Genomic DNA, 24,739 nt, shown 5'->3' on the forward strand with positions numbered 1-24,739 from the left:
TACTTTCATGGAATTTCATACTTGTCTGTGATTTTCACTCCCATTATCTCTTTGGAGCCTCAGTCATTCCATGGTTTCCTGAAGGCACTCCCAGAGGCCATCCTCTGATTCTGAGAGTCTTTCAAGGTGCCACCTTCCACCCACATTCTTCTACTTTAAAGAAGAAAGCAAGTTGCATGTTTCAGGAGAATTTCACGCACTGCCATATGAAACTAATACCATCTGAAACCAGCACAATACCACAATCCTCCTTCCCTGGTAGAACAACTTAGAAATTTATTGTGGGTAAATTTCTAAGAAGGAAATTCGTAGGTTATCCCAAGGAATTCTGCATAAACATGAAATTTTACAAGATTTTACAACATTTTACAAGAACCTCCTCAGAATGAATTTCCAACCTAAAAGTCTTTGGAAATACAAATTCACAATTATAACACTCTTACAGGGTTTTCTTGGCATGTGAAAACATCTCTGGTTGAAGGACATTAACGCTAACATCTGAAGGGTCCTATGTCTCTGACTTCTGCTTTCTTTTCTTTTTTTTTTTTTTTTAATTTATTATTTTTTTTTCCTATGTGGGATGGTTGATCTTGAGCCCGCAGGAAGGAAGCTGGCCCCAGACTTCTCCAAGTTCACATTTCTTTGCCTCCAATTCTTACGTGTCTAAAGACAGGAAACCACAGACACGCCTTTGTAGGAGGGTTGACTTCTGCTTTCTGAAACTACCTCCCTTCCACAGATATCTTTATAAGTTTCCAAAAGCTCCCGTAAAGGCTACTGGACTGTATACGTGGACATAATGTCTGGAACAAGGTCAGTGAGAGTCCCTGCTCCACACTGGTCACCTACCTGGAATATCGAGTCCAACTGTAGGAGCCACACTTTATGAGGGGACTGACCAGTGGAGAACGTCCATGGGAGAGCAGCTGGGGCAGTGGGATGGCAACACCACCACTGGGAGTGGTTGAAGGTCCTTGGCCAAAGAAGACAAACATAAGTAGAGCCAAAGTCCTCAGTCAGTTGGAAAGTTGTCACACGAAAGCTAAGATATCTTTATAAAAGAAAATAGAGCAAGGCTTTTCTGACTAGAGAGGGATCCATATGGTGTTGTCCTAGGTTCCTGCCATAACTTAAAGAGAAACTTTCACCAAGTGCAGAGCCCTTGATGACTGCAAATGAAGGAAGAGGACATCTCAAATTCCTTACAGCAGAAACCAATTGAGGCAGTCAGCTTACCAATGGAGCTGTAAGTCTACAAGAGAAAAGGCAATGGTATCTGAAATATAAATCTGAAGAAAACATGGTAAAAGCTTTTATTCCTACCACTGTTGCCATTTAAAACCCGGTTGAGGTCCATACCACATCCTCCAGGAATGCTGGCCTGCCAGCAGTGCTGAAGGCTGCTCCTGCCTCAAGAGCTGCTCCTCTCGCCGCTTCACATCTGGAACCTGGAACCTTCCCTGACTAGACCCAGGCAGCCTTCTGGAAGCCTGGATCTCGGCTTATGGTTGATTCCAGGGCGACCACAGCTTCTCGCAGAGGCGTCCCATGTTAGCCCGCCTACCGCTACTGTGTAACACAGACCTTCCTCTGTGACTGGACACTGTCACCCCCAACCACAAGGAATCTCCCACTGAGGTGGGTCTGAGGTGTCGGGGCACGGGGGGTGATTGGCAGCCCCTTCAGTTCAGATTAGCCCCTCACGAGGTCCTCCTCACTGGAAGCTTTCCCGCCTCAAACTCCCTCTGTCTGGGCCTTGCTCTGCTTCGTTTTTTTACAGAACAGACTTTTGAACTCTGTGGGAGAAGGTGAGGGTGGGATGTTTCAAAAGAACAGCATGTATATTATCTATGGTGAAACAGATCACTAGCCCAAGTGAGATGCATGAGACGAGTGCTCAGGCCTGGTGCACTGGGAGGACCCAGAGGAGTCGGGTGGAGAGGGAGGTGGGAGGGGGGATCGGGATGGGGAATACATGTAACTCTATGGCTGATTCGTGTCAATGTATGACAAAACCCACTGAAATGTTGGGAAGTAATTGGCCTCCAACTAATAAAATAAAATTTAATTAAAAAATAAATAAATAAATAAATAAAAGACCATTTTCTGTCAGCCATATTTTCAGTTTCTGTTTAAGAGTCTGTGGAAGGCCAGCTTAACCACCAGTCAGTGATTGCTCCTGCCTGGAACAACCTGAGAGGTTGGGGCCGCAGTCCAGTCCCAGGTGGCGGGTGGTGGTGGGCTGTGATTCCTCCTCGCACAGGTTGAGAAGCAGAAAATCGGAAGTTGGCGCAGCCCATAGTCTCTGAGACGCCTCCTGGGTCATAGCCTTGTCAGCAGCAGTCTCCTTTTCAGTCTCCTCAAGATCTCTGCAGGAGTAGAGAGCAGGTGACTACGCTAGACTTCCCACTGGAGTTCGTGAAGCGGCACGCAGTAACCCTGCGAGACTTCCCAGTGGACTTCGCGCAGCGGGTGGGAGGGGCGGGGATGGGAGGCGGGGTGAGGAGTGAGGCAGCGCCTGCGCAGAACATCCAGATCGTCACCTTCCTGACCATCACCTGCCACCTCAGACCCACCGCTTCCGCGAGGGAGCTCCCCTGTGTGGGAGTGACAGGTGTTCACACACAGAGGAGGGTCTGTGTTACACAGCAGAGGTAGGCGGGTTAACATGGAATTACTCTGTGAGAAGCTGTGGTTGCCCTGGGATCAGCCACCAGCCGAGGTCCTGGATCCCAGAAGGTTATTGGATCTGGTTAGGGGAAGGTTCCAGATTCTAGCTGTGAAACCACAAGAGGAGCAGCTGTAGTGGCAGCAGTTGGCTTCAGGGCAGCTGGCGGTTATTCCTAGAGAATATGACACTGACCTTTCATAATGAAAGTAACTAGTCTTTGCGGAATATATGAAATAACTTTGGACTTGAATCTCTTCCCAGGTGGTGCAGTGATAAAGACTCTGTCTTCTGCCAATGCAGGAGACACAAGATCAATTTCTGGGTTGGGAAGATACCCTGGAGAAGGAAATGGCAACCCACTCCAATATTCTTGCCTGGAAAATTCCATGGACAGAGGAGCCTGGTGGGTTACAGTCCATAGTTGGCAAAGAGACCCACACAACTGAGCGGGAGCTCGCACACACACTCTGTTGGAATCTCAATCTAATAGCTGATAGCAGTGAATCGGAGAGCATTCATAGGGCTCCACCCAGTGACTTGATGAAGTAGATGAGAATTAAAGGAGAGCAGAAGCGGGGGGGGGGAGAACATCAAAACAGCCTTGGGAAATGTCTTAAAATGATCAGGAGTATATAAATTACCTTCAACTAAAAAGAATTTCAGCTTGAACCTATCTCATTTGCTCCCTTTCCAATCCCAACCTTCCCCGTCTTTTTTTTCTGCTGCTTTCCAATTCGTGTTTCAACATCATTGGTGCTGTCAGTCACCACAGAAATCCCTTTGACAAGTCAGAAACTTGCCAAAAATTAGTGACCAATGTCATTGTGGAGAAGCATGATTCTCTGTACCAAGGCTTGGACTTCAGAAAATAGAGCATAGAGGCATGAAGTCGTAGGGTTTGACTTTCTTAGTGTCCACATACTGAGAGAAAGCATTTATTAATAATTACAAAGGAACATACCTCCCCTACCCTACCCTCTGTGATATAGACCGGGTTGGTAGGAGTTAATGTGGGTGCAGAGCCCATATCTCCCACTTCTTTCTTGCTCCCACAAGGTTCAGCAGTGTTTTCCACCTCATAGGAACTCAATAAGCAATTAATAGATTGAAGTGGAGAGTTACTGTTAGCAGTCTCACACCAGGCACAAAATTCACAACACTTACCATTGTTACTGCCTATAGGAATTGATCCAACTCAAAACTGTATATACATGCAATGGATTTGTAACCTTAAACTTTCAAAAGCACTGATATTTCCAATCTGGAGAAATAAAGATATTTTAATCCTATTGCATCTTTCACTTTCAGATACTATATTAGACTAGAACAGAAATTATAACTCTTACTCAAGAGATATCTCTTCCAGCCTCATTCCATTAGTTACAACAGGGCCCATCATTAAAGACTTTACCCTTGCTGGGAGAGAAGTAATGAGTGACTGACTCTGACAATTGGCTTAGGGAACCAGACTCATTCATTGAATCAAAGAAAAAGAACATCAAGGAATAAGAGAACATCAAAGAATAATTTTCTAGGCTCATGTTTTTTATTTATTTCCTTGAGTCAGACCACTAGCATCTTTCTTAGAAATGAGGTAACATTCCAGAACAAAGATCTGAGAGCTCAAGTAACTTCAGTGGGTCTGCAGTATTCATTAAGCACCGAGTGCGTGAGTGAGTGAAAGGTGCTCAGTCGTGTCTGACTCTTTGTGACCCCGTGGACTATACAGTCCAGAATACTGAACACAGTCCAGACCAAAATACTGAAGTGGGTAGCCTTTTCCTTCTCCAGGGGGATCTTCCCAACCCAGGGATTGAATCCAGATCTTCCGCACTGCAGGTGGATTCTTTACCATCTAAGCTACCAGGGAAGCCCCTCATCTTCCCAACCCAGGGATTGAACCCGGGTCTCCCTCATTGTAGGCAGACGCTTTACCGTCTGAGCCACCAGGGAAACCTCATTAAGCACTAGCTGTATACAAATCCTTCAATGGGATGATAGCTGCTACTGAAGAACCTACTGCAGACCTGACCATGCATTCTTTGCGTGAGAACCTTATTATCTCACTGAGAAGACTTAAAACAGAGCAGAGGTTTTTTTCAAAGAAAGAACAGCATAAAAAATAGTGGAAAATAATAAAATGCTAATGAAATACCCAAGGGCCAGGAAGAGTTGAATTAAAGCAGCAATTAAGCCAACATAGGCAATAACAATTCCTTCCATGTGTACAATACTCCCCAGTTTTCTAATTATTCACACATATCACCTCTTAATTTTCAAACAATTTTATGAAACAGGTTTTATATTCCCCAGCTTCTTGATGAGAAAACAGCCCCGTAAGGATGAGGTGACTTCTCCACAGCCCTAGTGAGTGGCAGAGCTGAACAGAAAATAATTTAGGGCTCTAATCTGCTGACATCTAGGCATCATTGTTTCCACTTTCCCACATAATCACTCAACACATATATCTGTGCAGAGCTTTATTTTCACAAAACATTTTCATGGGCATTTTATTATTTGGTCCTCTCAGTGCCTGATGTGAAAGGAAGGGCAAAAATTCCACAGGAGAGCAAACACGGACACTGGTGAGCTTTCCCACATGAAGCCATCCAACCAGAGATTGTTGTTGCATCCCGACTCCCCAGCACAGGGACCACTGATTCACATCTAGCTGTGATTTCATGGTGGGGTGAGCAAGAAAAAGGACAGGGGTAACAGGAAAAAGGTACGTGCACTTTCACTTCTTCCTGGATCTCTACCTGTCAGGTAGCAATTCAAACCATGAGACTAGAAGAGGAGAGGGGCTGATGTACACACCAGCCTGTTCTCTCAGCAGCTTCCTTGCTTTTCAGAGCATAAGGAATGGTGGTGGTCCCTCACATCCCCTGCACACCCCTTTTGAATATAGGCAGTGGAGTTGGATGGTGAATTTAAATCATGTCCCCAGCTCCCAGCGCTAACCTGTCTAGCCTGTCAGAGGAATTGCCACAGCCTCTCTGTTTTGCATGCACTCTGCAAAGAAGGAGAAGGAGAGAGGATAACCCCAGGGTGAGCAAGAGAACCACTTTGGGAAATGTATTCCCGCAGCACCCGAGAAAGAGTGGGCTAATTGGCTCCAGAGGCAGCGACAGTTGTGCAGGCAGGTAGGATCGTGCCTTCCTTTATTGACTAGTGCAGTCACTTGTTGGGAACCTGTGTTCATTAGCTGTGTGTAAAGTGATATTAGAGCAGAGACGCTGGGTCCTGTGCTGAATGATTGAGCGCCCCACCTGATAGGAGGTGCATTATGTAAAAGCTCCTGCAAGAGTAATCAAGTTACTTAAGTGGATGTGTTGAACGCATCTGAGAGGGTGATGCTGTGAGAATACAAGATCGGGGCATTGAAATGTGAAAGGCGACTCTACCTCAACTGAAATAAGCCCTCAGCCCTTTCATACCCATTCTCCATCGCTCTCTGGAGTTATTGTGCCAAACTAAAGGGTCTTCCCCCTCCCCTGTGCTCAGTCTTCATGTTTCTAAGCAAAAAAGTGGGTACGTGAGCTACCTGAACCTGTTTGTTTAGCAGGTCCAGGAGGAAAGCAGAGAGGCCAGTTCTTCCCTCAAATCTTCCTTTAGTCCTTTCTGTGACATGAGGAAGCTCATTGGCTACTCCCTAGGCTTTTAAAGATATCAATAAATTTTTTAAAGCTACTAGAACAATGGTGTCTCCCAGGATGTTTGCTGATTCAACCCAAAAGTAACAAAGAGCTCACTGTATTTCTCCCCACCCACTCTCACTTTTGGAGGCATAGAAAAGAGAGTCGGGATAGCATCAGCCTTGTGCTGAGACCAAACAAGCTCACCAACCCTCAAAATGGGATGCGTCAAACTGAGGCATCTCCACCACTGTTGCTCCACAAAGTGTTGGTCATTAGTCCCCTTCTTTTCTCCCTAGTTCACTGCCCTCTGAAACCCCCTCCTCTCCTCTTAACCACAGCATCTCAGAGAGACAGTGACATTACACAAAAGCTTTTCTCTGACTCTACCCCCACTCACTCTGCAGGACCTGCAGACCCCTCCAGAGCCTCCCAAATCATCCCAAGAAGCCCCAAGGGTACTTCCTAGGTGCTTCTTCAAAACCAAAGTTATGGGCTACCAATGTCCCCTAGACCTACCACATTTACAAGAGTTGTAGGAAGTATCTCCCATCCGAGCTAGCACCAAAAGTAGCACCTGTGTGCCTCCTGAAGTCTAGAACTCTGGATCCCTTGTGCAAGTGGTCTGTGGATGGATGTCCAATCCCTATCCCAGTTCTCCAAACATGGCACATGCTAGAGGGAATAGAGCTTCAGTTCACATCAGGGCCTAGCTCACTTTTAATGGCTCTAAACCATGTACACTTCCTAGGTGGTTCAGTGGTAAAGAATCCACCTGCCAATCCAGGAGATACAGAAAACATGGGTTCAATCCCTGGGTAGGGAAGATCCCCTGGAGGAGGAAATGGCAACCAACCCCAGTATTTTTGCCTGGAGAATCCTACAGACAGAGAAGCCTAGTGGGCTATAAAGAGTCAGACACAACTGAGCAACTGAACTTGCTTGCACCGGGCTTCCATCTCTCTCTCAGCTCAAACCATGTACACAATGCAGCCCAAATTCTTCACCCTGGCATTCAAAGCCTGAGTCACTCCATTTCCACTGCAGTTCCTCTTCCTGCAAATCAATCCTTACATCCAACTCATCACCCAACTCCTAGACTATACACCTTTCACTAAACACATTTTGAATGCTTCCTGCCACGTGCCTTTATCCTAGGGTTCCTGCAGTTGATGTCCCTCCCCTCTATCCCACTCATAGGCCTTTCAAAATCCAGCCTATCAGACAGCAAGACCCAGCTCAGGCTTTCCTCCTTCCTGTCATTGCAAACCAGCTTATATCACAGTCAGTGGTGTGGGTCCCTTCCTAAAGCATACTCCCTGGGGAGCAAGGACCACATCTTGTTTATCTAAATCCCTATGGTCAGTAGGGTTTCCCTGGTGGCTCAGATGGTAAAGAGTCCACCTTCAATGCAGGAGACTCAGGTTCAATCTCTGGGTCAGGAAGATCTCCTGGAGAAGGAAATGGCAACCCACTCTAGTATTCTTGCCCATTGGGTTACAGTCCATGGGGTCAGAAAGAGTCGGACATGACTGAACAACTAACACTACTGTCAATAACAGATTGCTTTGCCTGTAGTATTGGGTGTATGTGCTTAGTTGCTCAGTCATGTCTGACTCTTCGCGACCCTTTGGACTATAGCCCACCAGGCTCCTCTCTGTGCATGAGAATTTCCCAGGCAAGAATACTAGAGTAGGTTGCTTTTTTCCTTCTCCAGGGGAATCTTCCTGACCCAGGGATCAAACCCACCTCTCCTGTATCTCCTGTATTGCAAATGGATTCTTTACCCTCTCAGCCATCTAGGAAGCCTGCATTGCACATAGTGGGTGCTCACTAAGTGGTTATTGGATTGAAGAGGCTATGCTATGAATCACTGCTTAACTGTAAAATCAGTTATCCATGTGTTTCTTTTACCTGAAGGTGCTCCAGAGGACCCAGAACTGACAAAGTTAGATAGGTAAGTTTAGGACTGGAAAATACCTAAAGCATGGTCCACAGGACACTCTTGTGTAAGGTCCTTACCACCAGCGGGAAACAAGGAAAATGTAGTAAGTGGAGCAACAAGGTGGGAGAAAGGAGACTGTCAAAACAAAGAAGCAGGGACGTCCCTGGTGGTCCACTGGTTAAGACTCCGTGCTCCCAATGCAGGGGGCCTGGGTTCAATCCTTGGTCAGGGAACTAGATCCCATATGCTGCAACTAAGACCCAGTGCACGCAAAAGAAAAAAAAAAAAAAAAAAGAGCCATCACTGACAATGCATGCTAGTTGATACCCTTCAACCTTTTACTTCAAAAGTAAAAAGTTTTGTGAGAGGTTGGGATCATCAATTATTAGAATTACATGGCCTAATGCCTTCATTTTGTAGAATCAGCAGTGAATGCTCAGAGAGGTAAAATGACTTCCCCAAGGTCACACAGCCAATTAGCAGCAATGTCAGAACTAAAACCAAGGTCTCCTGAGTACACATGTGTATTTTTTTTACTAATATTGTAGTCTTTTCTTCCCATATATTTATCATTCATTTTCATAAGACAAATGAGAATGAAATGAAAGGATGAGAAGGCAGAGAAAGGGGAACTGAAAAGCAATATTCATTCATAAATCTTCGTCATATTTCCAATGAATCCCCCAGCACAAGCAGTAAAAGGCTTTTGTAAATTCCCTTGTTTTCCTGAAAAGAAGACATGAAACTCACAAATGAAAACATGAAATTCATAAGTGACTATGTAACCAGATATTGAAAGCAAAGCTCCCCCTGCTAGGTACGGACACCTAGCCCTCCTGCTAGCTAACATGGGTAGGCTGAGCATGTGGGTGGGAGGCCAGATTTTTGACATTATTGTCTTTGGCACTAGTTCCCAATTCTGCCAGCCCTTCCTCTCTGATTTATTAGCACAAACCCAGCACTCTAAAAATATAATTACTGCATTTACAGTGTTCTTCCTATCTATAGGCTTCAAGGGCTTAAGCAGCACATAAACTCTTCTGACATTGAATTATACCCTGAAAAACCAAAACTGTGCACTCTGCAAAGCCAGCGTGACAGCTGGATGATCCAATGGGCTGGTGGAGCTCGTTAGCAGCTGCCATGTGAATGAGAGCTGTGATCATTTTTAACATAAAGTCACAATTAATAGCAAGGAAGGCAGCCTCATAGATCTTGATCATCTTAATATGGATTATTTCCTGAGTTTTAAAAAATACCTCCAGATTCTCACCCTTGATCTAAAGAGAAACTATAGCATTTCTTTGTGACATTACTAACACAAGACAGGTTAAAGAGATGAGTTAGGCACCATGTTTCTGATGAAAAGAGTATCTGGGAAACACAGTTAACCTGAAGCATGGGTCCCTCAAACTCAACCGTCTACCTCTTTTATATGACCTTTAATGACTTAGAGACTTCTCACAGTCTCCAGGCCCCTCCAGGACCCTGAGAAGGCCTTGAGGTATAGTGACTTGGGTATCACCCTATCCCTGGAGGTTTACTGTGCGATCATGCAAAATTGGTTCTTTGTGTTTTGGTCATCACAGTCACAAAATGAGGATAACAGCCTTCCTGTATTAGCTTACCAGGGCCACCATGACAAAATGCCTTGGACTGAGGGGCTTAAATAACAGTTCTTTTTCCCCACAGTTCTGGAAGCTAGACATTCAAGATTGAGACATCAGCAAGGTTGATTTCATGCTAAGGCCTCTCTCCTTGGCATGCGTGTGGCCGCTCTCTCCTTGTGTTCTCACATGGCCTTTTCTCTGTGCTCGCACATCTCTGGTATCTCTCTGTGCACCCAAATTTCTTTTCCTTGTAAGGAAATCTGTCAGATTGGTTTAGAGCCCACCCTAATGGCTTCATTTTAGCTTAATTACCTCTTTAAAGACCTTGTCTCCAAATGTGATTTCATTCTGAGATACTAGGGGTTAGAACTTCAACAAACAAATTTTAGGAGTGGGAAAGGGGGACATGATTCAACCCATAACACCCTGATGCTGACATGATGGTAAGAAGCAAATGCAGTAATATGTATAAGTAGCTAAAAGAAAGTCTCTACACAGTAAATGTCAGCTCTTACTATTATCATTATTGGCTCTTCTGATAATATAATTTTGAGTTTTAAATAAGATTCAGAACTTATAATGTGTATTCGCTGATTAGAAAGCTTGCAATGTCATTGGAGGCTTTTGGCCAAAATGACAGTCTAACAACCTTAGCATCACTTATAAACTCTTTAGAACCAGGGTTTGACCTACCTTAGTCATGCCTTCACATTCCTGATGCTCTCTGTTACTCCAGACTTCTTTGTGTTCTCCAGATTTGCTGGCTCTATCACACATTTAGGTACCTCTTCCCTCCACTATACACTGGATGAACCACACATCCTTCAAAACCCATACTAAACTTTACATCTTTTGTGAAACCTTTCTCCTAATCCTAAGTCAAAGTCAGTTTCTCTTACATTACACAAATAAATTACTTTGCCTACAAATTTACATTAGCATGTATTGCTAATATTGTAAATATTGTATTGTAATAAATATTGTAAATATTTATCAATATGACTATCTGTGGTTTATTTACCCTTTTTCACATAGTAGGTGAAATTGTATTGGAATACAAAACAAAAATTGTATTGAAATTGAATGAAATGGTATTGAAAGAATAGGGATGGAGGGAGTAAAGAAGGAATGGGAGATGAAAGAAGAGACAATCAGAGGGGGGAAAGAGAGAAAACAAAAGAGAAAAACCAGAAGGAAAATAAAGAAAGAAAATCCAGCAAACCATATATATGAAAAAGTTAAAGACAGCAGAGACAAAGGAAGCCAGAGGTCAAGCCAAAAGTCTAACCTCACCACATCCGCACTGATGCAGTGTGCTAGAGAAAACCAAAATCATTAAACAGATAAAAAAGCAGATGTCACTGAAGAAGCAAATCTTCTTCAACAACATGAGTACTTCCATTAGTAAAGTGGTGCCTTTTAGCTTCAAAGCTGGTGGAGGACGGAAACTGAGTCACCTAGTTTCCTCAGAGGATCTAACCCAATGCACACTAAATAAATATGAAGTGAAAGCACACCTAACCACGTCTGGTTTGGTGCTGCCAAATCAAATTGATTTTTGCGCAAATAAAATGCTTAATATGTCTCAGTTCATCTTTTAACAGCTCTGGTGTCAGAGAGGACCTGAGAGGACCCCCCAGTAACTCCCAGGAGCAATGAGCAACCAGGTGTAGGCACCCATGAGCCCCCGGAGCTTGCTTCTTTCTCGCTGCCTCTAGAGGTCACATGTAGGTAAGTCCCTCTTGGACCCCAGCTCCATAGCCTTTGCCTTATGAGTTTTCAGAGACTTTATTTAAGCATTTCTTTTCCTGGACTGGGTCTGAAACCAGTGGCAGGTCTGCCTGGTTTTGACTTAGAAACTGGACCAGGTCCACGTGTCTGACTAGGTCCAACTTAAAGTAGACTGGGTCCATTGTAAGGTCTTGGGTGAATACAATTTTGTTTTAAGGATGAACCAGTTGGTTAAACTGACCAAAGATAGTCTTGAATTACAGTGGCCACAGTGGAAAACTTTCAACCATCTTAGATGAGCTTATCCATCTGCAAGGTGCCCTAGGGAAAAGGTGGGTCTTAAGCCAAACTCTTAGCATAATGGGTAGAGAGAAAATTATTTTTACTCCTCTAGAGTTCTAGTGATCAAGATGAGACCCACTGGATGTCTCACTCCAGACACTACAGCCTTGGGAAAACTTGCAGTAGCTGTTGAAAGGTAAAGATTCTTAATGAAGTCAGCTCTCCCAGATCTCTTTCTGTGGTGACTGGGCAAGAGAGAAGGGTAAGGGCTTCCCTGGTGACTCCATGGTTAAGAATACACCTGCCAATACAGGAGACATGGGTTCGATCCCTGATCCAGGAAGATCCCACATTCCCCAGAGCAACTAAGCCTGTGTGCCACAACTACTGAAGCCAGAGCACCCTAAAGGCTGTGCTCCTCAACCAGAGAAGCCCCCACACCGAAATTGGAGAGTAGCCCCTACTCACCACAACTAGAAAAAGCCCGTGAGCAGTAGCAAAGACACAGCAAAGTCATAAGTAAATAAATAAGTTTTTAAAAGAGAGGAAGGTGAAATTTCACATTGTTCCTTTCTTTCCAAATGCAGATTGGCAGAAAAAAAATCTGGTTATTGCTCCTTCCTCTCTCTCGGGAACAACTAATGTCTTCTTTTTGGTCTCATTTTCTGTCCTGAGACATGGAATGTCTGAACCAGATGAACACCAGCTGTTTCTTGAAGCCTTTCCCAAGGCCTTCCTGATAGTTCTCACATCATATGAGAGGTGTTACTGTTCTTCTTCAGTCGCTCAATCATGTCGGATTCTTTGTGACCCCATGGACTGCAGCACACCAGTCTTCCTCGTCCTTCACCATCTCCTGGAGCTTGCTCAAACTCACATCTATTGAGTCAGTGATGCCATCCAACTGTCCCGTCCTCTGTTGCCCCCTTATCCTCCTGCGTTCAATCTTTTTCAGCATCATGGTCTTTTCCAATGAGTAGGCTCTTTGCATCAGGTAGCCAAAGTACTGGAGCTTCAGCTTCAGCATCAGTCCTTCCAATGAACACTCAGGCTTGATTTTCTTTAGGATTGTCTGGTTTGATCTCCTTGTTGTCCAAGGGACTCTCAAGAGTCTTCTCCAACACCACAGTTCAAAGGCATCAATTCTTCAGTGATCAGCCTTCTTTATGGTCCAACTCTCACATCCACACATGACTACTGGAAAAATCGTAGCTTTGACTAGAAGGACCTTTCTTGGCAAAATAATATCTCTGCTTTTTAATATGCTGTCTAGGTTGGTCATAGCTTTTCTTCCAAGGAACAAGTGTCTTTTAATTTCATGGCTGCAGTCACCATCTGCAGTGATTTTGGAGACCAAGAAAATAAAGTCTGTCACTGTTTCAATTTCTTCCCCCTCAATTTGCCATAAGTGACGGGATTGGATGCCATGATCTTTGTTTTTTGAATGTTGAGTTTTAAGCCAATTTTTTCACTCTCCTCCTTCACCTTCAGGAGGCTCTTTAGTTCCTCTTCACTTTCTGCCATTAGGGTGGTGTCATCTACATATCAGAGGCTATTGATATTTTTCCCTGCAATCTTGATTCCAGCTTGTGCTTCATCCAGCCTGGTATTTTTCGCATCATATACTCTGCCTATAAGTTAAATAAGCAGGGTGATAGTATCCAGCCTTGATGTACTCCTTTCCCAATTTGGAACCAGTCCATTGTTCCATAAGAGAAGTGAGTCATAACTATTTAAGAGGCCCCCTGACTAACCAGAGAACACTCCAAGAAGAGAAAGGGAAACTGAAGATGTTGGTATGGAACATAAGGAAAACTTGGAAGCATGGTGTAAGTCTTAGTCCAAAAGCTCAAGGAGCCCAGTTTTCAGTTTGAGTCCAAAGGTAGGAAAAGACTGATGTTCTAGCTCAAACATTCAGACAGAAGGAGTTTGCTCTTACTTAGCCTTTTCATTTTATTCAGATTTTTCAATTGATTGGATGAGACCTACCAACATTAAGGAAGGCAATATGCTTTACCCAGTCTACCAATTCAAATGTTAATCTCATCTGGAAATAACCTCACAGATGAATAGAGAAATAATGTTTGACCCAATGTCTGGGCACTCCATGTCCTAATTAGGTTGACACACAAATTTAATTACCTCACATAGTATTCCCAAAACTTATCTGACCTCAGAATGCCTCTCTAGAACAGTATTTCTCAGGCCATGGTGTTCCATGGGTCACCTGTCTCAGAATTCCCTGAACTGCTCTCTAGAGATTCTGATTCAGAGTTGGAGTTAGACCCATGAAGCAGCATTTTCAGGACCATAGCACGTGAACCCATGGATCAATCTCAGTGCCACTATAAGTGGGACTCCTCTTGCTGTGACACAGGAGAAAACATACTGCACCACCTGTCATGTATTCTTGCTCCTAAGCAGAACCAAATCTAAACAAGTCTTAAATCTAAGTGACTATCAGTTAATAGGAAATAATGGCAAACTAATTAAAACTCACTATTGGAATACAGTAGGCCAAATTCAAAATGTTGCATATTCCATAGGATTAATTATTTGATTTCTTCAACAAATAAGTGGTATGGGCTTTCCTGGTGACTCAGACATTAAAGAATCTGCCTGCAACACAAGAGAACCTGGGTTCAGTCCCTAGATTGGGAAGATCCCCTGGAGGGGGGAATGACTACCCACAAGTAGTCTTGCCTGGAGAATACCATGGACAGAGGAGCCTGGTGGGCTATGGTTTCCATGAGGTCTCAAAGAGTCAGAGATGACCGAGTGAGTAACACTCACTTTTTTTCTTCTTCAACAAATAAGTGGTATTTTTTAAATTGATGGGGGACTATCAGAGATTAACAGAAACTTAAGAAATATAAAACACAGTGCAATGTGTAATATGTAGAAACCATCTTTAAAAGATATTTTGGAGACAAATATGAAACAATCAGGACAATATGAATATGGATTATGCGTGCATGCCTAGTCCCTCAGTTGTGTGCCACTCTGCGACCCCATGGACTATAACCCTCCAGGTTCCTCTATCCATGGGATTTTTCAGGCAAAAATGCTGAAGTGGGCTGCTATTTCCTTCTCCAGGGGATCTTCCTGACTCAGGGAACAACCCAAGTTTCCTGTGTCTCCTGCATTGCAGGTGAATTCTTTACCCACTGAGCCATCGGGAAAGATTGTGTACTAGCTAATATGAGGAAATTAATTTTAATTTTATTATATGAGATAATGGTATTGTGACTGTGTACCAAGAAGTGTCATCTGGGAGAGATGCATACTGAAGTACATGCAGATGATACATATACATATACCATTATATGATATCATTATATGATAACTGAGATTTTCCTTAATTACTCCATTTAAAGTTATAAAGATGAAATGTTTGCAAATATTGATAATAGTTGAAAGTGGGTGATGAGGACATAATTTTAAATATAATTTTCTCAACTGTTTATTATATTTACATTGTTCCATGATAAAAAATATTTAAGAAAAGATAAAAGGAAAAAGCACCTCTGGATGATTCTGAAGCATTCTGAAGTTTTGCTCTCCAAGTGGTGCTAGGACAAGTGGGTAATAAAGAACCAGAAATCAACTCATTATTTCAGAAGTCTTCTAACAGTCAGATATATCTGACTCTGAGAGTGTTTAGGAGAAGGTCAGGGATAAAGGAAGCTGCAGAGGGCCTTCCTGCATTGTTTAGGGGGACTGGACAATGATCCACATAGCCAGCAGCTTGTGCAATCCAATGCCTTTCCTTCACCATTCCTGGCCACCTGCCCTCCAGGGAACATGAAGGTTACCAAGTTCCAGCCAACTATCCTCATTCAGCATAGTCACAGCTTCCATGTTATAACATGTCTAATCTGCGACTCTGAGGATGGTGAGGGCCCATAAAGTTTTTGGTGAGACTTACCACCCGCTTTGAACTTAAAGTGGCTTGTCCCAGACAAAGGCAGTGAATCACTCATGTGAGAGCCTCTCCAGCCAGTTATTTGAAATATTTGACAGGCCTTGCAAATAGTCACTTGCTCAGGGCAAGAAACTATTTATTAGGGGCACATAGAAAAGGATATTAATTTCACTTACTGTACTACATGTATTTGTCCCTGGAGGGCAAGGAGAGATTTAGTTTTTTAAAAAGAAAAAGCTACTGTGGGCTAGGAGGAATCTATAAATTTTTAAGTATGATGGTTTAGGAATATGTTCAATTTGAATTTGACAAATTCATGTGCTAATTGTCTAGCTCCTCCACATCCTAATAGAGAACCAGCTGAAACTGTGAGAGATACCAAATAATGAAGAAAAACAAGAGATGTCCATTCATCACAGCTGAAGCTGGAGACAGGCTAATGAAGTTGGCTTGCCAAGTGTCAGCTATACTTTGCTGTTAAGGTTATCTGGAGCATTTTATTTTCCATCATTTTTTGTCCTTTAAAGGTTTTCTAGCACCTTGGCCTGTAAAAATCACCTTTGCAAATAGTGGCATGATTGAACACAGAAGTGAGCTCCCTGTCCCAATTCAGAATCACACACAGAGTTATTCAGTGACTTTTCCAATCAGCCATGTTTATGATGGCTGCCTGGCAAGGGTGCCACCTCACAGTTATTTTTCTTCTGCAAATTAATGGTGTTGCGTGTCTCTATTAAAATGAGTGTGTTTGACTTTTCTATTAAGGTATATTACTCTAAATGGGTTGTCAGTCAGATTTCCCTCATTAGGCATTCAAAACTCCAAGTTCATCAGGGAATAGATTTAGATTGGCTAATGATACTACAAAGCTGCCAACCCTTATTCATAAGAAAAACTGGTTCTGTGATGTCTCAGGAATCCATCTCTTCCTTTCCTCCCCCATATATCTTACTCAAATTCAGACCCTCCCTACCTCTGGCACACAAAAAAGCCTTCTCTCCTCCATCTCCATCCACTTCACACACACACACACACACACACACACACACACAGAGCTCTGCTCTTCACTTTGACATTTAAATCAAACCATCTTCTTCCCTGGTGGTTCAATGGTAAAGAATTTGCCTGCCAATGCAGTAGACATGGGCTTGATTCCTGGGTCAGGAAGATCCCCTGGAGAAGGAAATGGCAACCCACTCCAGTATACTTGCCAGGGAAATCCCTTGGAAAGAGGAGATTGGCAGGCTACTGTCCATGGGGTCACAAAAGAGTCAGACATAACTTGGTGATTAAACAACAAACAACCATCTTTCTGGCTTTATTCTTTCTCCCATCTTCCCATCAAGGCCCCCACTACATCACTAAACTGATATCCCAAACACATCCCACGGTTACCATGTCCTGAATAGATTTAGTATGTATCTCTTGCCACTCCTTTCTGCCTGAATTAGTATGTATCCCTTGCCACTCCTTCCTGCCTGAATGTCCCTAACCCACCTTTAGGAGAACTTTTCATGTTTTCTAAATAGCTAATCTCTTCCTTCATTCATTTAACTCTCCTTACACCATTCTTACAGCACACCAATAGCCTATAAATTTTATAACTATTCAGGTACATACCTTCTCCTCCACCAGAACGTGAGCCGTGGGAGACAGAGACCTGTCATATTCACCTTTGCTTCTCAGGCAACACCTACCTGGCACATGGCAAATGTCCAAAATATTTCAGGGTTACAATGAAATGCTAGGCAGCCATTCAAAATAACACATGAAACTATAAACAAGATATAACATTAAGTAAAAAGCAAAGGCAGTTTTACTTCTTCTTTTCCTATCTGGATTCCTTTTATTTCTTTTTCTGCTCTGATTGCTGTGGCCAAAACTTCCAAAACTATGTTCAATAGTAGTGGTGAGAGTGGGTACCCTTGCCTTGTTCCTGACTTTAGGGGAAATGCTTTCAATTTTTCACCATTGAGGATGTTTGCTGTGGGTTTGTCATATATAGCTTTTATTATGTTGAGGTATGTTCCTTCTATTCTTGCTTTCTGGAGAGTTTTTATCATAAATGATGTTGAATTTTGTCAAAGGCTTTTTCTGCATCTATTGAGATAATCACATGGTTTTTATCTTTCAATTTGTTAATGTGGTATATTACATTGATTTGATTTGCGGGTATTAAAGAATCCTTGCATTCCTGGGATAAAGCCCTCTTGATCATGATGTATGATCTTTTTAATATGTCGTTGGATTCTGTTTGCTAGAATTTTGTTAAGGATTTTTGCATCTATGTTCATCAGTGATGTTGGCCTGTAGTTTTCTTTTTCTGTGGCATCTTTGTCTGGTTTTGGAATTAGGGTGATGGTGGCCTCATAGAATGAGTTCAGAAGTTTACCTTCTGCAATTTTCTGGAAGAGTTTGAGTAAGATAGGTGTTAGCTCTTCTCTAAATTTTTGGTAGAATTCAGCTGTGAAGCCATCTGGTCCCAGGCTTTTGTTTGCTGGAAGAGTTCTGATTACAGTTTCAATTTCCATGCTTGTGATGGGTCTGTTAAGATCTTCTATTTCTTCCTGGTTCAGTTTTGGAAAGTTATACTTTTCTAAGAATTTGTCCATTTCTTCCAAGTTGTCCATTTTATTGGCATAGAGCTGCTGGTAGTAGTCTCTTATGATCCTTTGTATTTCTGTGTTGTCTGTTGTGATCTCTCCATTTTCATTTCTAATTTTGTTGACTTGATTCTTCTCCCTTTGTTTCTTGATGAATCTGGCTAATGGTTTGTCAATTTTATTTATCTTTCCAAAAACTCAGCTTTTAGCTTTGTTGATTTTTGCTATGGTCTCTTTCGTTTCTTTTGCATTTATTTCTGCCCTAATTTTTAAGATTTATTTCCTTCTACTAACCCTGGGGTTCTTCATTTCTTCCTTCTCTAGTTGCTTTAGGTGTAGAGTTAGGTTATTTATTTGACTTTTTTCTTGTTTCTTGAGGTAGGCCTGTATTGCTATGAACCTTCCCCTTAGCACTGCTTTTACAGTGTCCCATAGGTTCCTGGACATACACACTGAGGAAACCAGGACCGAAAGAGACATGTGTACCCCAGTGTTCATCACAGCACTGTCATAATAGCCAGGACATGAAAGCAACCTAGATACCCATCAGCAGACAACTGGATAAGGAAGCTGTGGTACATATACACAATGGAATATTACCATTAAAAAGAATACATTTGAATCAGTTCTAATGAGGTGGATGAAACTGGAGCCCATTATACGCAGTGAAGTAAGCCAGAAAGTAAAACACTAATACAGTATACTAATGCATATATATGGAATTTAGAAAGATGGTAACGATAACCCTATATGCAAGACAGAAAAAGAGACACAGATGTATAGAACAGACTTTTGGATTCTGTGGGAGAAGGCGAGGGTGGGATGATCTGAGAGAATAGCATTGGAATATGTATATTATCAATTGTGAAACAGATTGCCAGTCCAGGTTTGTTGCATGAGACAAGTGCTCAGGGATGGTGCACTCAGATGACCCAGAGGGATGGGATGAGGAGGGAGGTGGGAGGGGGTTTCAGGATGGGGAACACATGTAAATCCATGACTGATTCATATCAATGTGTGGCAAAAACCACTACAATATTGTAAAGTAATTAGCCTCCAACTAATATAAATAAATGAAAAGAAAAAAGCAAAGGCAGGAAAGTATTTATACTATGTTGCCATTTATGTAAAATAAAATAAAATATGGATAGAGATATGTAGAGATATAAATAGATTGATCTCTGATATCTCCCTCAAAAGAAATACTTACATACATGGACCAAAACAAAATCAAAAACAGAAAGCCTCTGATAACAGTGGTTAGAACTGAGAAGGGAACAGATACACAGGGTCAGTGGTGGGACAGAGCCTTATTTTCTCTGTATACCATTTCATAGTGTTTGAATTTTATTACCATTGCATGTATTACCTTGTACATAAATTGTCCACATTACCTATGCAAAGATAACAATTCAATTCAATTAAATTGAAAGTAATAAATGTTTGACTTTAATTGAAACTGAACTGAACAACCCTGAAATTAATAATAGAACTAGCTGGAGTAGTCAAATTATCCATTCCCAAGGAGTTCAGCATTCATAAAGAGAATTTTATTCCTCTAATTATATGGTGATCCAATGCCAAGTTGAATTCATTACTTTTAATAATAGTAATAATAATGAATATACTTATAAAATTAATAGATCAGATATAATTTTTCATGTTGAGAAATTTTATCCAAGTGTATAAATTCTATCAGTTCACTAACAATGTGAGCTCTCAGCTTTTTATCCAGGATTATTATTGAAAAGTATTGCCAAATAGCATAAGCTGAAACATTGCAATAAATTTATCATTAAATCTTACAATTGCATAAATTATATCAGTAAGTACTTGCTGGAAATGTGTGCATAGATGGAATAAAAACTGGCCTGTTCAAGATATGATATCGCCTGAGAAAGGCCTTTCAATGAAGAACTAGAACATGGTATTTATAGCTAAGAGGTTCCCAGACTGAGCTGTGTGGCCAGGTTTGCACAAGTCTGTGGAAACTGTCATCCCTCTTCCAATTTCCACCATACAAGGAAAGCACTCACTCTGTCATACTAACTGAAGACACCATGGCTCCCTCTTTAGCTACTTCTGTATCTTTCCTTCGTCATGAACAAATACATGAGCAAATACATGAACATTCAAAGAAGATTTTAAAAATTAAAAGAAACCCTTCCACAGCATACGTGGACTGCCTTCTTTGCCCTTTCTGGTGAAAAGACCCTACTCTGGACCCCACGGTTGCATTGCTTTCATCATTATCTTAGCCTCTGGAACTACAAATGTTATATGTGGCCGTTAAATTATCCTGCCATCTCTAAGATCCCTTTTTAAAGAGTCACCTATGATGTATGAGCAGCACTGAAACCCCACTCCTGGGGGCACTCAGTGAAATGTTAGGGGCAGAATGGAGACCCATGTTGCAGCGGCAGATCCTGGGGGATGCTAATGAGGGGCGGGGCACTGCTTTTATTAATATGTTAGCCCTGCAGGGCACTGTGCCAATTTTAATAAGCAACCCACCTGCAAGACTTTTCAGCTATGAAACATCTGGAAACTAAGGAAAAAATAACCATCTATACTGTAACACCTCATTTCCAGCAATGCCTAAAAAACACTTTCCATAACAACAAATTCTCAGGCACTGCTAGTCACTATACTAATCTTAGTATTATTGCTAATATAAACATGACTGTTACTCTCTACAACCAGTATGTTTATCATAGTATAATATACTGAATATAATACCATAGCACTCATGCTAATGATTATAAACTGTCATAAATATTTTGCTCATCACTGGAACCCCAGGGACTAGCCTGGGATGTGACAGGTGCCCAATACTGGTTGAATCTAACTGAGTATTACATACAATATGATACATAACATACTGTCTTACTTCCAAGAATAAAGATGCAATTTCTTGAAAATGATTTCTGACTCTCATATGTTTTTATCTGCAGATATCATCATTTACTTGAAAATCACAAAAAAAGGAGACAGCAAAAATTCAGAGATGGATACAACAGAGGAAAGACTAAGGAGAATAAGAGAGCCTCTGAGCAGCTGTACAAGGTCAGTGACAAGTCACCCTATCCCTCCTTCCTGCAGTCAGTCCTCCCTGCTAAAGCATGAAGAGCCATCTTCATCTTTAGACAAAAAAAAAAAAAATTTCATATTCAAGCCTCTGACCCTTCTTTTAAGTGCCCATTTCTTCTCTTTGTCCTCTGGTCCATGACAGACTCTGAATCGCTTATGGAAAGTACTTGGAACCACTTTCCCCAGAATATGGAAAAAAATATCAGCAATGCCCTTTAAATTTCAGGTTCCAGTCATATACTGCTGGTTGGCAAGAATATTGGTACAAGTGTTTTGAAGAGCAGTTTGGCAATATACTAGCAAGAGCTCTAGAACTGTGCATTTCATTTGGTCCAGTAAGTCACCTTCTGGAAAGCTAACCTAGTGAAGTCATCCCAAATACATAAAAGGCTTTCTAGTTGAATGTATTCAGAGCCACAATCTGTAACAATGAAAATCTGGATGCAACCTGACTTACTAACCAATGGCAGGATGTTTTAATCCATTCACATGTTGAAACACTATACAGCCATTTAAAGATTATTTATGAAAAGCATGCAACAAAGAGGAATCGTTATGTTTTCGTTATAAGTAAGAAAGTATGTGTATATAGGATGATATTAACTTATTTTAACTTATTAAAATATATGCATAAAAATAAGGGGCTCAATTTCACTAAATGAGGTGCAAATAAAAATTACAACAAGATACTACTTCACAACATGAAATCAGCAGAATTTAAAGTCTGACAATAGAAGTGTTGATGAGGCTATGGAAAAATAAAACTCTTGGGCTGGGATAGCAAAAGTTTTTTTACTGAATGTATAAACTTTTTTATGATGGCTGGAGAAACAGGCATTCTCATACAGTGTTGGAAAGGATAGCCCAGCCAGCACGTGAGACCCACTGGTGCACCCTGGGTGCACCACGGGCTGAGGACTATCCTTCATACACATACTATGTTTGACTTGAAATCTTCCCTTTTTTACTCTATCCAATCAACTTAGCAGGGTTTCAAGAGCAACACTTCTAAATTTCCAGAGAGCAGCCAAGATGGTGAAGTAGAAGGATCCCAAGCTCACCTTCTCTCAAGAGCACACCAAAATACAACAACTTGCAGAACTACTATCATTGAAAAAGTGTGAAAAGATCTTCTACAACTAAAGACATTAAGAAGGAACCACAAAGAGACTGGTGGGAGGAACAGACTCACGATATAATCAAATCCATACCCCCAGGTAGGTGACCCACAAACTGGAGAATAATTACGTTACAGAGGTTCTTCCACAGGAGTGAGAGATATGAGCCCCGCATCAGGCTTCCCAGCCCAGGGGTCCAGCACTGGGAACATGAACACCCAGAGCATTTGACTCTGAAGGTCAGCAGGGCTTGGTTACAGAATCTCCACAGAAAGGAGGGAAATAGAGACTTTACTCTTAAAAGATGCACACAAAATGTCACACACTCCAGGACCAAGGGCAAAAGCAGTAATTTCAGAGGCATCTCAGCCGTGCCTATCGAAGTCTTCAAGGGCTTCCTGGAGATGCGGGGAGTGGCCATGGCTCACACTGGGGACACGGGCACTGACTGTGGGCACCCCAGTGTTCATGGCTGTCCTGATTACAGTAGCCAAGACGTGGAAGCAACCTAAATATCCACAGACAGATAAATGGATAAAGGTATGGTATACATATACAATGGAATAGTACTCAGCCATGAAAAGAATGAAATAATGCCGTTTGCAGTGACATGGATGGACCTAGAGATAATCATACTAAGTGAAGCAAGCTAGACAGAAAAAGACAAATGTCATATGACATCACTTCTATGTGGAGTCTAAAAAAAATGATACAAATTTATATACAAAACAGAAATAGACTCAGAGACATAAAAAACTGACTTATGGCTACCAAAGGGGAAGTTTGGGATTAACATGTATACACTACCATATATAAAGCAGATAACCAACAAGGACCTGCTGTATACCACAGGGAAATAACTCAATATTTCACAACATCCAATAAGGGAAAAGAATCTTAAAATAATAGACATTTGTATAACTGAATCACTTTGCTCTTGCTGTACACCTATAACTAACACAACATTGTAAACCAGCTATACATCAATAAAAATAAAGTTATAAAAAAATAAAACCATAAAAAGTAAAAGAATGGAAATATGTTGAAAATAAATTACCAAATGAAACAAACTTTAAAAAGACTAACAATAATAGGTTTAGTATGCTCTATTTGTGTAAATATTTTTAAAGCATATGCCTGCATACACATGGAAGAATTTAAAATATTTTTAATGTATAAAAGATTACATGAGAAGCTGTTAAGAATGATTCCTAGAGGAGAGGAATAATGGAGAAAGAGGTTTATTTTTCTTTTCATACCCTAAGGTGTTTTGAATTTTTAATATTTATGTATATTGACTTCAGTTATATTGCTTTTCTTTTAAATGTTTCTTTGATTTGTTTAGCAATAAGTAGCTATTACTGTGTTTTTTCAAATACACATATGTGCTGTATGCTCAGATGTGTCCAACTCTTTGAAACCCCATGGACTGTAGCCCACCAAATTCCTCTGTCCCTGGAATTTTTCAGGCAAGAATAATGGAGTAGGTGACCATTTCTTTCTCCAGGGAATCTTCCTAACCTAGGGATCAAACCTAGGTCCCCTGCATTGGGACGTGGATCCTTCACCATTGGCACGTACATATCTGGGAAGCCCTAATATGTACATACGTACATGTTTATGTGTATGTGTGTAAAAAAACAGACAAAAGAAGCATCACTGGATCTACATTAAAGAGGCATACAAATAGTATACAGCATTATTCTGGGTTAAATGATACAGACTTTGAACACTTGAAAATATAATTCTATTTCTTAAGCACTCTTTTCACTTCCCTTCCTTCCACCTCCATACATTTTGTTTGTGCTTTTAATTAGAATGACAAACTGTTTCCCCTGAATAGTATAAAGCCCATCCCAACTATTGTAAATCTCAAATAAATAGTCCAAATCAGTCACATCTTAGAATGCTTCCTTTGTGATCCTACAACTACCCATTATTATGGAGGTTTCTTGAAGAATATGAGTTTTCAGAAGAACAATTGATGACTAAGTAGGAACGCAGTTGTTAAAAGAAGAGAATATTTAGGGAAGAAAGTTAAAAACTGAAAAGAAAAGCTAGACAAGACAAGAAAACATTTCTGTGAATGTTGGAGATGGTTGTGGGAAGTAAACATGATTACACAGGAA

At 41.4% G+C, this 24,739-nt stretch overlaps 1 non-coding gene across 1 annotated transcript; it reads right to left on the bottom strand.

Moving 5' to 3' along the window:
- Positions 1-571: 571 nt before the first annotated feature.
- LOC136172785 (small nucleolar RNA SNORA38) lies at positions 572-702 on the bottom strand. Its single transcript, XR_010664123.1, has one exon. It is a non-coding gene; the product is annotated as a small nucleolar RNA SNORA38 (small nucleolar RNA).
- Positions 703-24,739: the final 24,037 nt, after the last annotated feature.

The sequence above is a fragment of the Muntiacus reevesi genome, chromosome 7 (assembly GCF_963930625.1).
Source record: "Muntiacus reevesi chromosome 7, mMunRee1.1, whole genome shotgun sequence".
Lineage (NCBI taxonomy): Eukaryota > Metazoa > Chordata > Mammalia > Artiodactyla > Cervidae > Muntiacus > Muntiacus reevesi.